Source organism: Corvus kubaryi, unplaced genomic scaffold (assembly GCF_017639235.1).
Source record: "Corvus kubaryi isolate FWS band 111438036 unplaced genomic scaffold, C.kubaryi_AGA036_p1.0 37394, whole genome shotgun sequence".
NCBI lineage: Eukaryota > Metazoa > Chordata > Aves > Passeriformes > Corvidae > Corvus > Corvus kubaryi.
In genome coordinates this window covers 3301159-3313302 of record NW_024581133.1, presented here as the reverse complement: position 1 = coordinate 3313302, position 12144 = coordinate 3301159, and the positions used below count along the sequence as shown (strand labels likewise).

At 43.8% G+C, this 12144-nt stretch overlaps 1 protein-coding gene across 1 annotated transcript in view; it reads left to right on the top strand.

The window, feature by feature from the left end:
• The window catches only part of HOMER2 (homer scaffold protein 2), a 54258-nt gene that overhangs the window by 2155 nt on the left and 39959 nt on the right, over nucleotides 1–12144 (top strand). The gene's annotated exons all lie outside the window — the stretch shown is intronic.

The following is a 12144-nucleotide window of genomic DNA, read 5'->3' as shown; positions in this document are numbered from 1 at the left end:
CTGCATGCTCTAGCTTTTCCTTCTGTGGAACGGGAACCTCTATACTCACATGTCTTTGTGAAACAAGTTGTTGTCAGAACATAGAGATCAGTCATTCTTACTTGGACGAATATATTTTGGCCCAGGCATTTGAGTAGGATTTGCTTCCTGGGCACATTTTGGTGTCACATATGGGGCACGTACTCATAGAAATTGTGACAATGACTTGATTCTTAGCTCTTAAAATGTTTTTTCTTTTACTTTCCTTTTTTCTTTTTCCTGGGGGGTGACCATTGCTAATGATTCATTTAAATGCTGCCTATGGATTTGGCAGTGACTGATGGTGCTATGAAACCTGATACAGCTACTTGAGCTCAGCAAAGCAAAGCTATTTAAATTGCTTATTAGCTTTGAGCTGAGCTATTTAAACTGTTGGTTTAGTTCAACTTACTAGGCAGAGAGGTAGTGTCAAGTTTTACAAAAGCAATTTACATGTTTTTTAAAAAAACTAATGCCTGTAATACAGGGAATATGAAAACAACTCTGTAAAAAAGTGACCTGGAAAGAATATCTGATCCAGTGTCCATAAAAGTCAATGTGAAAGTTGCTGCTGACTGAAAACCGCTGTATTTTGGTCAAGACACTGTTAAGAATCTCGCTGGACAAATGTCTGCTTTAAAGGGAATGAATCTTTTCCCAGATCACCTCTTTCTTCTACCCAGCATATCTGATAGCTGCTGTTACCTCAATCTCTCAGAGCTTAAACTTCAGCTATTTGAAAACCACAATGTAACACATTTCCAGCTGTAGAAATCTGTGTCTGAAAATACCACCTGCTTTGTCTCTTGCTGTTGCAAGCCAAGGGCTGACACAATCAAGGAAGTGTCTCTGATGTTAGTGGGCTGTACCTACTCATCTAATAGCCGTGGTCTGATTCACTGTGACCTCGGTTTAATCAGTCTAAGTTAAATTTACAGTTATAAAGATGCTTGAGGTTTAGATATTAGCTGATTTAAGAAGGTGTTGGATAGCTGTTTAATCTGTGCTTAAATTCTTTTATTATTTTCATTTCTTTAGTATCTTTGTATTTCCTTATCTATCCATTACAAATAATTTCTGTTGTGAGGTGTGTGACAAGTATCTGGTTTAGATTAGACCTGTAAATCTCTTCACTGCTGCTGAAGCTGTTATTTATATTATCTGTTGGATTAACACTCAACCGATTTAAATACCCTCTAGCATTTAAATTGTATTTTAATTCTGTTTTATAAATCATATCAAAATGACAATCAGGCCTTTGACTGTTAGAAATTATTGCAGAAAGCTGCATAACCATGTAGAAATGTGTGCTGTACAGGTTAGTGGTGAACTAGCTCACAGCACACCTTTCTTTTGCCAACATGAGATGTCTTCTCTTTGCTGCTTCCTCAGGGGCTAGTGGGGTAATTTAGTCCCCTCCAGTTGGGATCTGTCCATACCTCTCCAGGTGAGCTTTGAGCCAAGCACCAGAAAGTTTGGAAAAGGCGAGTTTCTGAGCCTGGATCAGGCAGTGAAGTAACCTCATCTTAGGGAGATTGATCTCTTGTATCACAGGGAGAACAGAGTTTTGTACAAGGGGAAAGGTGCAGTTGGGGCTGTATTACTGAGGGCAGCCATATGTAGTGTTTTTATTATGCACTGACATTTGAAAGATCGGGAAAGTGCCTTGCTCTCCTCCCCGCTGCTGTCAGCAGTACTAATATCCATCAGCCAACACGTGGCTTTATTTGGGGAGTAAAAGGCAAAAACTAATGTGAGGGTGAGGAAAGAAGGAGATAAACAAAGCAGAAGATGTGATGAAGCTCGTGTTAGAGGAAGACAGTAATTTTGGAGGGGGTTCACTTTCTGGTACCAGCAGTACTTCAGAAACCATGGTGATAAGCTTTGCCTGGAATAGTGTTGTTGCAGAGGAAATTCACCTTGGCTTTCATCCAGCTCCTGCTGAAATCCACAGGAGTCTCACACCAGCTCCCTCCAAAGTTTGGCCAGGCCATCTGTCTGGGAGGGAAGGGGGGACCCTGGGAGTGGCAGGCAGAGAATGGCATCTGGCTGTCACTGCAGTCTGGGGTCCCTCAAAGCAGGGCTGGGATGAGAGGATCCCTGAGACAGCTGAGTTGGTACTGTGAGCTCAGGGACTCCTTTTTTCAGATTTTAAGGTCAGCAGCTTCAGTTCGGTCCCCAGCATAGCTCAGGGGAGCAGATTATACCCAGCTGGTGGTGGTTTTGGTGTTCAAGGAAAGGGACTGAGATCTGATAGATGCTGAGGCTGTTCATCTCATGGTTTTTGAAGCAGCTGGCTGGGGGTGCTTGATTCTTCACAGCCTTGATTCCTGACGTAGCTACTTCCATTTTGCAGGGTAGATATAAATGGGTGTTGTTGTGACTTGGAGAATTCTGTCTCTGTACAGATACAGGTATCTGTACAAAAGCCAGTGGAAAAGTCAGGTCCATCCAGAGAACTTTGTGTTCAGGAGCAGTATTTGGGTTCACCGAAATGATGGGGAAGCTCCATTGACCTCAATAGTAAGTAGTCTCTTGCAAATGTTGAACTCAATTTATGTAAAGTTAGAGAGGCAGGGAGCTTGGTGGGGTGGGTGAAAGAGAGGGAAGAAAAGACCAGACAGCAAGATCCTCGTAATGATTTGTGTGTGCTTAGAGTTTTGGTGTGGTTGTATTCAGGTGAGTGAACAAACCTGTAACAGTGTTTTGTCCAAGTGACTTCGCCTCTCACAACCAGTGAGGAGTTCACAGCACTGCAGACAGATGCACACAGCTGAATTTATAGGGTCTGCTATAGATCACCAAATTATGAGGAGAAATCTGCCAGTACCACAACTAGTTTGAGTGCTCTGCTGCAAGTTTCTCGGACATTTGCTCATGTAGACTATGCTGTGGAAAGAGTGAACAGAAAGACGACTTAATGCCAAGAGTCATCACAGTCAAGTTGCTTTCAGCTGCTAACCTAATTAATTACCACTGTTAATTTGATTATCACTTGAGAAAAATCGTATAAATAAAATATTCTCCACAAAGTTGGGATGTCCCTGAAGCCCTTCTTTCTATTTGAAAAGAGAATGGTGAGTAGGTCTCCTGATAACAGAGGCGTAATTTGAAATGTTAAAAAGAATTATTTGATGTTCAGTTCCTTTAAACTGAAACTTTTTAAACTGTCCAAGATCTGATAAAATGTCTCAAACTGTTCAAACATATTCCCAGGATGACTGAAATGGGCAAAGAAGGACAGTGAGTTTGCTGAGAACCCAGGAGCAAGGGCATCGGCCTGGTTTTGCATCTAGATTTTCTACAGTGCTCTGTATTCATTTTATTCATTCATTTGGCTCTGTTATTGCAGTGCCTAAGATAAATAGCCTCACCCATGAACATACACTTAGGGACTCGTAAGCATTTTGAATCAGCTGTTGGTTTTCCTGTTGACTTTGTGATAGGGTGTGTGCAGAGTGGGAAGGTCCTCATTCCTCAAGGTTGCTACATGGTCAAATCTCTGTCTGCTTTCACCTTGAATGCTCTCCATTGCCTTTTGCACTCTGTGCACTGCAAATACAGTGTGAGTTGTTTATCCTGTGATTTGGTCATGGTTCTTTAGGATGTAAATGTGCTCAAAGGAATGTATTTCAACTATGTTTCTGTGATAATTCAGCTGTACCCTGTAAATAGCTGATGGATCCAGTTCTTAAATCTCAGAATGTGACAAGGGCACTGCCTTCAAAGACAGGAAGTGTTTAAACTTGAGCCTTAAAGAAGCCCTTTTAATGGGAAGAGCAATTAGGCAGGGAATAGACAATTAGCATCTGGGAAGGTTGCTGCTGCGCCACAGCCACGCACCACCCAGCACAGGTTAGGGATGGTGTGAGTAGGGCTTGTGCAATACACCCTCTTGCAAAATGTACAAGATGAGATTGGATGATGCAGTTGATCTTTGATTGTATTTTTGGTGACACATCCTAGCTGCTCTCTGCCTGTTTGTAAGAGAAGTCTGCCCGCTGCTGCCGGCTCGGGTGCTCTGTGCTGAGCTCATGTGTGACACGAGGAGCTGGCTGCTTACTCCTCATTGACGTAGCAACTATTAGAGGCTGCTGGACCCTCTGCATCACTTGGAATTGCTTCGTAATGGTAATTTTGCCACTGGGGTCAGGATTAAAATGAAGATAATATTTTAAATAATTGATGCTCGAGGCGTTTTAGGATTTGTTTAAAAAAAAATGGATGTTGCTGGCTGACATCAGCAAGCGGGACAGCCTGCTTAATGACTCATAGGGGAGCAGGAGCTCTGCTGTGTAGGTGTTCTAGGATTTGTGGGCTCCATGTATGAAGGCTAGCAAGAGCTGTAGCTGCAAAACAACAGTGGCTTTATCATGGAGCAAGAGCGTGCAGATTTGAAACAGGGGAACGAGGGAAAAGAGGGCGATGAGGTGTGAGCAGCAGCGAGTGCTGCTTACTGTGCAAACCTGTTCCCTTCAGTGGCACCGCATCCTCCTTTCCCGCCTCCTCCGTGCACTGATCTGATTTTATTTATTTGACGTGGTTTATCAAAATGCAAGATTGTAAGAATTCCTGAAGGGACAAACTGTTTCCTTTCCATCTGGAAGTTTCACTGCAGCCTACAGGATTTAGAAACTCGAACCCTTCTGAGATTCAAAAAGAAAATTTCTGTAGAAGTTGCACTTTTCTGCCTGCTCATCAAGAGGCCTGGGAGAGCCCTCCAGAGCTGCCAGTGTTGTTCCCCATTAGCATTTTCTTTATAATAACAATAATAATAATAATAATAATCCTGCAACTGCAGTCTTATCAGGCAACGTTTAGTACCTCAGTGCAGCAAGACAGCAAAGGCCTCTGTGGAATACATTTAAAAATATGTAGCCAGCTTGTAAAATATTTTTTCCTAAAGCTGCTTCTGCCTGTACTGAGGATCCTTCCTTGTGGAACTGTGAAATGGTGCTGTATGACTGGATAAATACTTGTTGTTTGCTTAACGCTTTGCAGTAGATTCTCCTCAGATACGGAACCCCTGTATTTCTTGGGGGGGGAAAAATACAGAATTTTAATCTTGCTTGGCACTGAAGGGAAATCTTGATGTTATGTGTGGAGGTGTGAGCATCTTATTTTTAGTATTCAATTACTTATTGTTTCATCGCTGGAAGAAGAACAGTGTAGCCAGAGCTGGGGAATATTCAAAGCTTTTCCTTTTGAAAGGTAGTACTTCAAGGTGCACACTGTCTCCCCTCATGTTAATTGTGTTGCACTGGCTGAGTCAAGTTCTCTGTTGTTGGTGAGTTGCTCTGTAATGTGTAACAGCAACACTTCATTGTTGCCTTTGTTTCATTCCCTGGTTTTATCAGGCTTTTGTATTCCAGCTTCCCACTATGAATCTGTGGCACACATCTAAAATGTCTCTCTGCAGTTGTTTGTGGGAACATATGATGTGTTTTGTGATACTGAAAATGTTCAATAAGAGCATTTGGAAGAGCATTGTCTGAGATGAGATGTGCAGAATGTCCCCAGCCAGCACTCAGGGCTGTGCTGGGGCACCGAGCTGCTTGGAGGATGCGTGGGAAATGCGGGGAGAGTCTGACACATTTTTATCATTTGTTTCAGAGATGGTGGTGTCTAAAGACAAGGCAGGAGCTCTGTTCTGGTGGGTAGTTCAGACACTGGTGCAGAGATGGCAACAGCATAGTTGTCCCTGTGTCCCCCAACCACCCCAAGTCCTACAAATCACATAGATAAATTTGTATGAATTACAGATTTAAAACTTGTTCCATGCCTCCAAGTGGCAGATCTGGCTTGCAGAGACTTGATGACAATTGCCCATGGAGGATCCTACCCTTTTGGGATAGAGCAGCTTCTGGCATGCAGGATGATGTGACCTCTGGCATGCAGGATGATGTGATGCCAATCCTGAAGGTGACGTCGTCAGTCCCTATTAGCTTAACTTTTTCCCAGAGCTGTCAGTTTGGATTGCTCTGGTGTCCCTCCATAAGCATGCTTCCACCATGTAGCATGTCCTGATGTGGAAGTGGGGTTTCACAACTAAAAAGCCACAAGGTGGTCGGTTCAATCTCATTCCACCTTTATACAAAGGAGGAGGTTCACCCTCTCTCTTAAACCCTTGTATAGCATATATGCACTTCCCTTTTTTCACTTTTTTTCTCTCTTAATATTACTTGTGATGAGTCTGTATCTTGTGTGGTCTGTACATAGGATGTACCTAAGCACTGCTCCTCCGGGTAAAGTCCCTGCTTCTTACACCCTCATGTGGTCCAAACCCCTGATAAAAAACCCTCAAAGCTGAAATACTCCTCCCTGACCTGCCAGGAGGTTTCTGCCTCCTGGTTTTCTTTCAGGACAGAAGGTGGGCAGTGCTCATGGGCACAGTGTACAGCAAGGGCACAGCTGTCGCCCTTGGGTGTGCAAGGAGGAGATAAAGCAATCTTTGCACTCAGTTCATGTTCGTGTTAAATTCAGTGATTGTCATAATAATCCCCTCTCCTCCAGCTGTGATAGGAACAAATTTATTCTTTTATGAAATAATAAAGGAGATTCAGTTGCCTAAAACTTTACAGCGCACAGGTGAATGAGAGCTCTCTTTTCATGATTATTCTGTGCTTGACAGCTGTTTGTCACTTACATAGTCCATTACAGGAGATAGCTAATTTTCTGTTGCCTGTTGTTTATAGAGTTGCTCCTCATAAACTTGTATTTAAAGTGTCTTCTAAAAATGCTCATTCATAAAAAACACTCTAATTTGGTTTATGGTACTTTTCAAGAAGAACAGAAACTGGCTTGACTGAGAGCAGGGATCTCACTGTCACTTCACTACGCCCACCCAAATTCAAGGGAACGGAGTTAAAAGCTTCAGTTTGTAATCTCAGTTACAATGAAACACAATAGCTGTGAAGCAAGGACCAGATCCCACGCTCTGGTGAGGGAATTGTTGGTTTAGGAGTTATTTGGGGTAGATGGGGAGGCTGCTCATCTCCTCCCAGGCAGATCTAGAAGTGTGTATGTGCCCGTGCTTCCCTGGGGAACTTTTCTTACCCCTCTGTGCCTCTTTCACCTTCCTGTGTGCTTTGGAGCAGGGGAATGGGTATTTGTGCACAATGTGAAATTCCACTTTGTCTTTTGAGAGCTCTGAAGGACAAATAATGTCTTTAAAGTTTGATGTGATCCTCCAAGACTTTCCCCAGACAGAAGGTTCTGAGCATGTCTTTTCTGAGACCTTCAAAATTGCATATAATGGGAGATGCATCAGCTTTCAAGGAGGTGGTTGTGTGCAGCCTGATGCTCCCAGCAATCTCTCTTGCCCTGCTTTGCCTCTCCAGACTTTTCTGCAAAGCCTGTGGTTTTGCAGAGGGCTGTAGGGACAACTTCCTTCATCAGCTGGACCTAAGCCTGGGGTAAACACATCTCCTGTGGTTGTGGTTACCTGCTTTTCCCTCTACAGGGAAGGTCTGTTCTGAATTTTTCAGCCACAGAGTAATAATCCTGCATATGTATTGTTCAGATCTTTGCAAGAACTTTTCTCCATTGAGTTAGAAATTAGCATTTCAAATTCTATGGGGGAGAAGTTGCCAAAGATTTTTTTATATTTTAAGCTTAGAATTTGGAATGGAATCAAAATATCTAATCCACTTTGCATTCCCTGCTTGGTCTTTCCTCCCTGCCTTACGAATTGGCATCCTTGTCCTTTGGAGGGAGAGCAATATTGTGCAACTCTGTACAGCTTCTCTTGTGAAATACCAAAGTAATATTGCAGTGATTTCCAACACCCTTCCCAATGACTGTTAAATTAGCACAAGTGACATGAGGTTGTGCTGGGAAGAGTTTATGCTCATCAGCTGCTTTACAGGATGACCTCTGAATTATTGGCCAGAAGACAAAATAGACACGCAGCAGCTGGGAACGATTTGGGGTGGTTCGGTGCCGTCTGTTATTCCATAAAAGAACAGCTGATTTCTCTGAGTTAAATAGGTGGACCAAACTTTGCACCTTAGAGCTAAGTTACTTTTCCCCTCTTTCTTTTCTTTTTCCATCTCATTTCTGGCACTTTTCCTTCCCTGGTAGTGAGGTTGGAGCGGCTGCTGCTGCCTGGGGGGACAGCCTGGCCGGAGCCCAGGGTGGCAGCAGCTCCAGGCCCGGGTCAGCGTTGGCTGGGAGGCACATGGAAAAACACAGGGCTAGTCTGCGTTGTCTAGGGAGAAATGGGCAGCTGAAATGCTTTTCTGCTGCCTTTCAGGGGTAGTAAAGCTTCCTAAATATCCCTCTATTTAGGGAGACCTGCAAAAGAGGCCTTACAAATCAAATAGATTTAATTCTTTGGGTGCGAAAGTGTGAATGTGTGAAAAGCATAGTAAGAATTTCTCACCAGTTGGCACCTTGTCCTCAGTGGCTGAGCAAGTACTTGATCCATTCTGCATACCAACACCAGGCATTAATTTTAGATCACAGGGACTATGAAGAGTGCAGTTTCCAGCTCTTGACTTGCTGTATTTTACTTATGGAAAATAGGGGAAACTGATATGTGAACTTTTTTCTCCCCCAGCGAGGGAGGTGGCTGTTTCCACTAGCAAGGACTTTCCTATCATGAAAGTGCATGCGAAGCAAAACAGAATGCAAAACATCATTTTCAATCCTATTTTAAAACAAATAATTGTTCAGAATTCTGTTCTAAAAGTGAAGCAAAAAATCATTTAATTTGTGTAATATGGGTTTATTATTCTAGCATAACCATCTGTGGAGAATTTGAGCTGATTTTGCTCTCATTTGTTTGGTATAAATGAGCAGTAACTTAGACCAGAAGAGGATCGGGTCTCCTGCATGTGTTCTCCCATTGCTCTGAAGGGTGAATTCACTGCTGCATAATAAATCTCACAAAAGATTTAAAGCCCCACAGCCAAAGTGTGAGTAAAGGATGCAGCCACAGGCGTGTTGTGCCCTCTGGGATGTGTAGCAGCCCGGTGTGGTTTGGGTGCAGTTGGTGAAGGCGCTGAGCCACCGGTGCCGAAGCAGTGCTGCAGAACCTCGCGGTTCGTGGCTGTGGGCTTGGCAGTGAGCAGGGTGAGCCTCTGGTCGCTGTTCAGCTGGTTTCATTTGTTTCACAGGATTGCTGGGGCGTAGTTCTGTCCCCTCCCAGTTGGCTCCTCTTTTGGGGGTGGACATGCAGGTTGCAAAATGCATTTAGTGCATGTATAGTCATAGAATGGGTTGGGTTGGAAGGCGCTGTGGAGACCATCTAGCTGTAACCTCTCTGTCACGGGCAGGGACACCTGACACCAGACAAGGTTGCTCAAAGCCTCGTCCAGCCTGGCCTTGAACACTTTCAGGGATGGGACATCCACAACCTCTCTGGGCAACCTGTGCCAGTGCCTCACCAGCCTCACAAGGAAGAATGTCTTCCTATTATCTAAACTTGCCCTTTCAGTTTAAAGCCATTCCCCCTTGTTCTTTCACTACATGTCCTTGTACAGAATCCTTCTTCAGCTTTCCTGTAGCCCCTTCAGGTACTGGGAGGCTGAAAACCCCAACTGTCCCAGCCTGTCTCCAGAGGAGAGGTGCTCCATCCCTCTAATCATCTGCGTGTCCTCCTCTGGACTCACTCAAACAGCTTCATGTCCTTCTTACGCTGGGGGACCCAGACCTGGATGCAGTATTCCAGGTGGGTTTCACAAGAGCAGGTTAGAGGGGGAGAATCACCTCCCTTGACCTGTTCTTGGGATGCAGCCTGGAGTATGATTGGCTTTTTGGGCTGCAGGTGCACATTGCTGAATCAGTCGTACTCCAGAGGTCCTGTGTTCAGGATTTGGGCAGTCCTCTGCTGGATTTGCGGGGGGCAGAGTTAGGTATGTGGCTGCCTTTAAAAGTAGGACAATAACTTCAGCATCATTTCCACCAGAGAGAAGAGAAGCAACGAGAAATACCAGGAGAAGGAAGCGTATGTCTCAGTGCCACCAACTCCTCGGGCAGCTGGCAGAGAGTGGCACTAAACAGGGGCCATGCAGAACAGCTGAAATGAGGCACAGTGTGCCCTGTGCTCACAAAGCCCTGAGCTCCAGCTGAGGGCCCAGCACGCAGCCGGGTCCATCGATAGCCGCGATAGCCGCGGGCCCTGGAGCCTGCACGGAACGGGAATCCTGGGAGAGAGCCCAGCCCCCGAGTGCCGGCCCAGCCGAGCCCATTGTTTTTATCTCCGTTCCTGGAAAAATCACTTTAGATCATCTCATCATTTTAAACATTTGGTAAGTGTTAATATACTTTCAGCTCAGTGGAAATAATCACCATATGGCTGTAAGATTTGCCATCTGTCCAGAGACGCTGCAATACAATTAGTCCATGTAGTCCATTTATCAATCTATAAGTGACAATATTCACAGTCCTGGCAACTTGGGCTGCTGACAGTATCAGCACTTGCATAGGCCTACCTGTCTGCCCTTATTACATCAATATATAAATGAGATGGAAAAAATCCCATCATTCAGCTGTGTCCTTCACCCTTGACAGAAAGGAAAGAAGTCTGTATTAGTCTAAATGAGACTGAGGAAATGGTATGCCTTAATTTTTGTAGCACTAATTGGATTTTTTAATGTCTAGTAGACCTTAATTTCATAAGGCAAAGCCAGATTTATGTGCAGTCTTTCAATCAAGAAATACCAGCAGGACAGAGTATATCACAGACAAAAAAAATACTATGTCCTCTCCTGTTGTATTAATTCCCAAGGCACAAAAAGCTAAATACTACAAACATGAGAAAAGTCATCACTAGCATCATACAGGTAAGAATTTATTTCCAAGGTTTCTTGTTTGACTTCAGAAAAGCAAGAAGAGAGTTTTTTCAGCAGAGTGAATATATTTTTTTTAAAAGGTCAAGGCCTTTTGGTTTTAAAGCTGTTAATGATCTGACATTATAAGGGTTCTGACTTTTGGCTGCTCCTGCCAGTCTCTCCCCTGGCCTGTGTCCTAGCATGACCCTTTGGGACTGTCACCTCCTTAAAACTGGGGTTAGATTTGGAATAGCTAATGCATATCCAGAAAATAATTTGAATGTTTTATTTGGTTTTGCATATTACCCAAACTCATCTTGCATAATAAGTTTATAAAAGGCATGTGTGCTGTTTTGTTTATTCTACAAATTTTCAGCCAGCCCACACTAATTTTTGAGACTCTGCTGACAGGGAAATGTAATTTTTTGGGCATATTTGCTTTATAGCTGTAGTTATGGAACCTGTATAGCTTGAAAAATGGTGATACTTGAAATGAAATCCTTCCATATACCACCCTTTGTATAACCTGTGTGTAACCTACAATGTTGGAGGCATGGACATGCAGAAATGAGAGGTGCCAATGGAACAGGTCTACAGGGATCAGAAACAGGTGGCTGTTGAGGTCCAGGAATTTCTGTGGTAAGTTTCTCCCAACATGACCTGCAAATGTGTACACTTTGCAGTGTTAGCAGGTTGCAGGGGTTTTGTTTTGTGGGGTTTGTGGCAAGGGAGGTGGTGGTTTTTTGTTTCGTAGGTACTGTATGGCTCACAAATAACCTGTTGGTTAAGTTTTTCAGGTTAGTAGTTCTCTCTGAAACTCAGGACATTGCCAGAGGAGCCTCACTTTTGTGCTGGGACTGCTGACAGCTTTTTATACCAACAAATAATGTACATATCTGAGATCTGTACTATAAATCTGACGGCTACAGATGGTGTTATATTTTTAAAGATCAAAGTGAATAATGTTGGCTTCTAAATGTTTGAAATTTCCTTTGTATTTTTAACTTGAAGCAGAAGAAATGTGTCATTCTGTTATCTTATTGGCTACCAGCAGCTCCACGGGTGCTAGGAGCTGTGTCCCCCAGTTCCTGAGAGAGCTTCTGCCTGCGTGCAAGCAGCAACCAAGGCATTCTGCCTGTTGATTCTATTAGCCTGTTAAAATCACCAGAAGATGGGAATCTGCTTCTTTTCAGATTGTCAAATATAGACTGCATTGAGTGGGGGCTGAGGCTGGCTTTAGCCATGCCTCAATGTGCCCAGCACCTTGCCCTTGCAGCTCTGGGGTCCCTGGCTGGGAGCACTGGGGCTGTGCTTGCACTGGAACCTCTCTTTCCTGTTTTTAATACAGTGC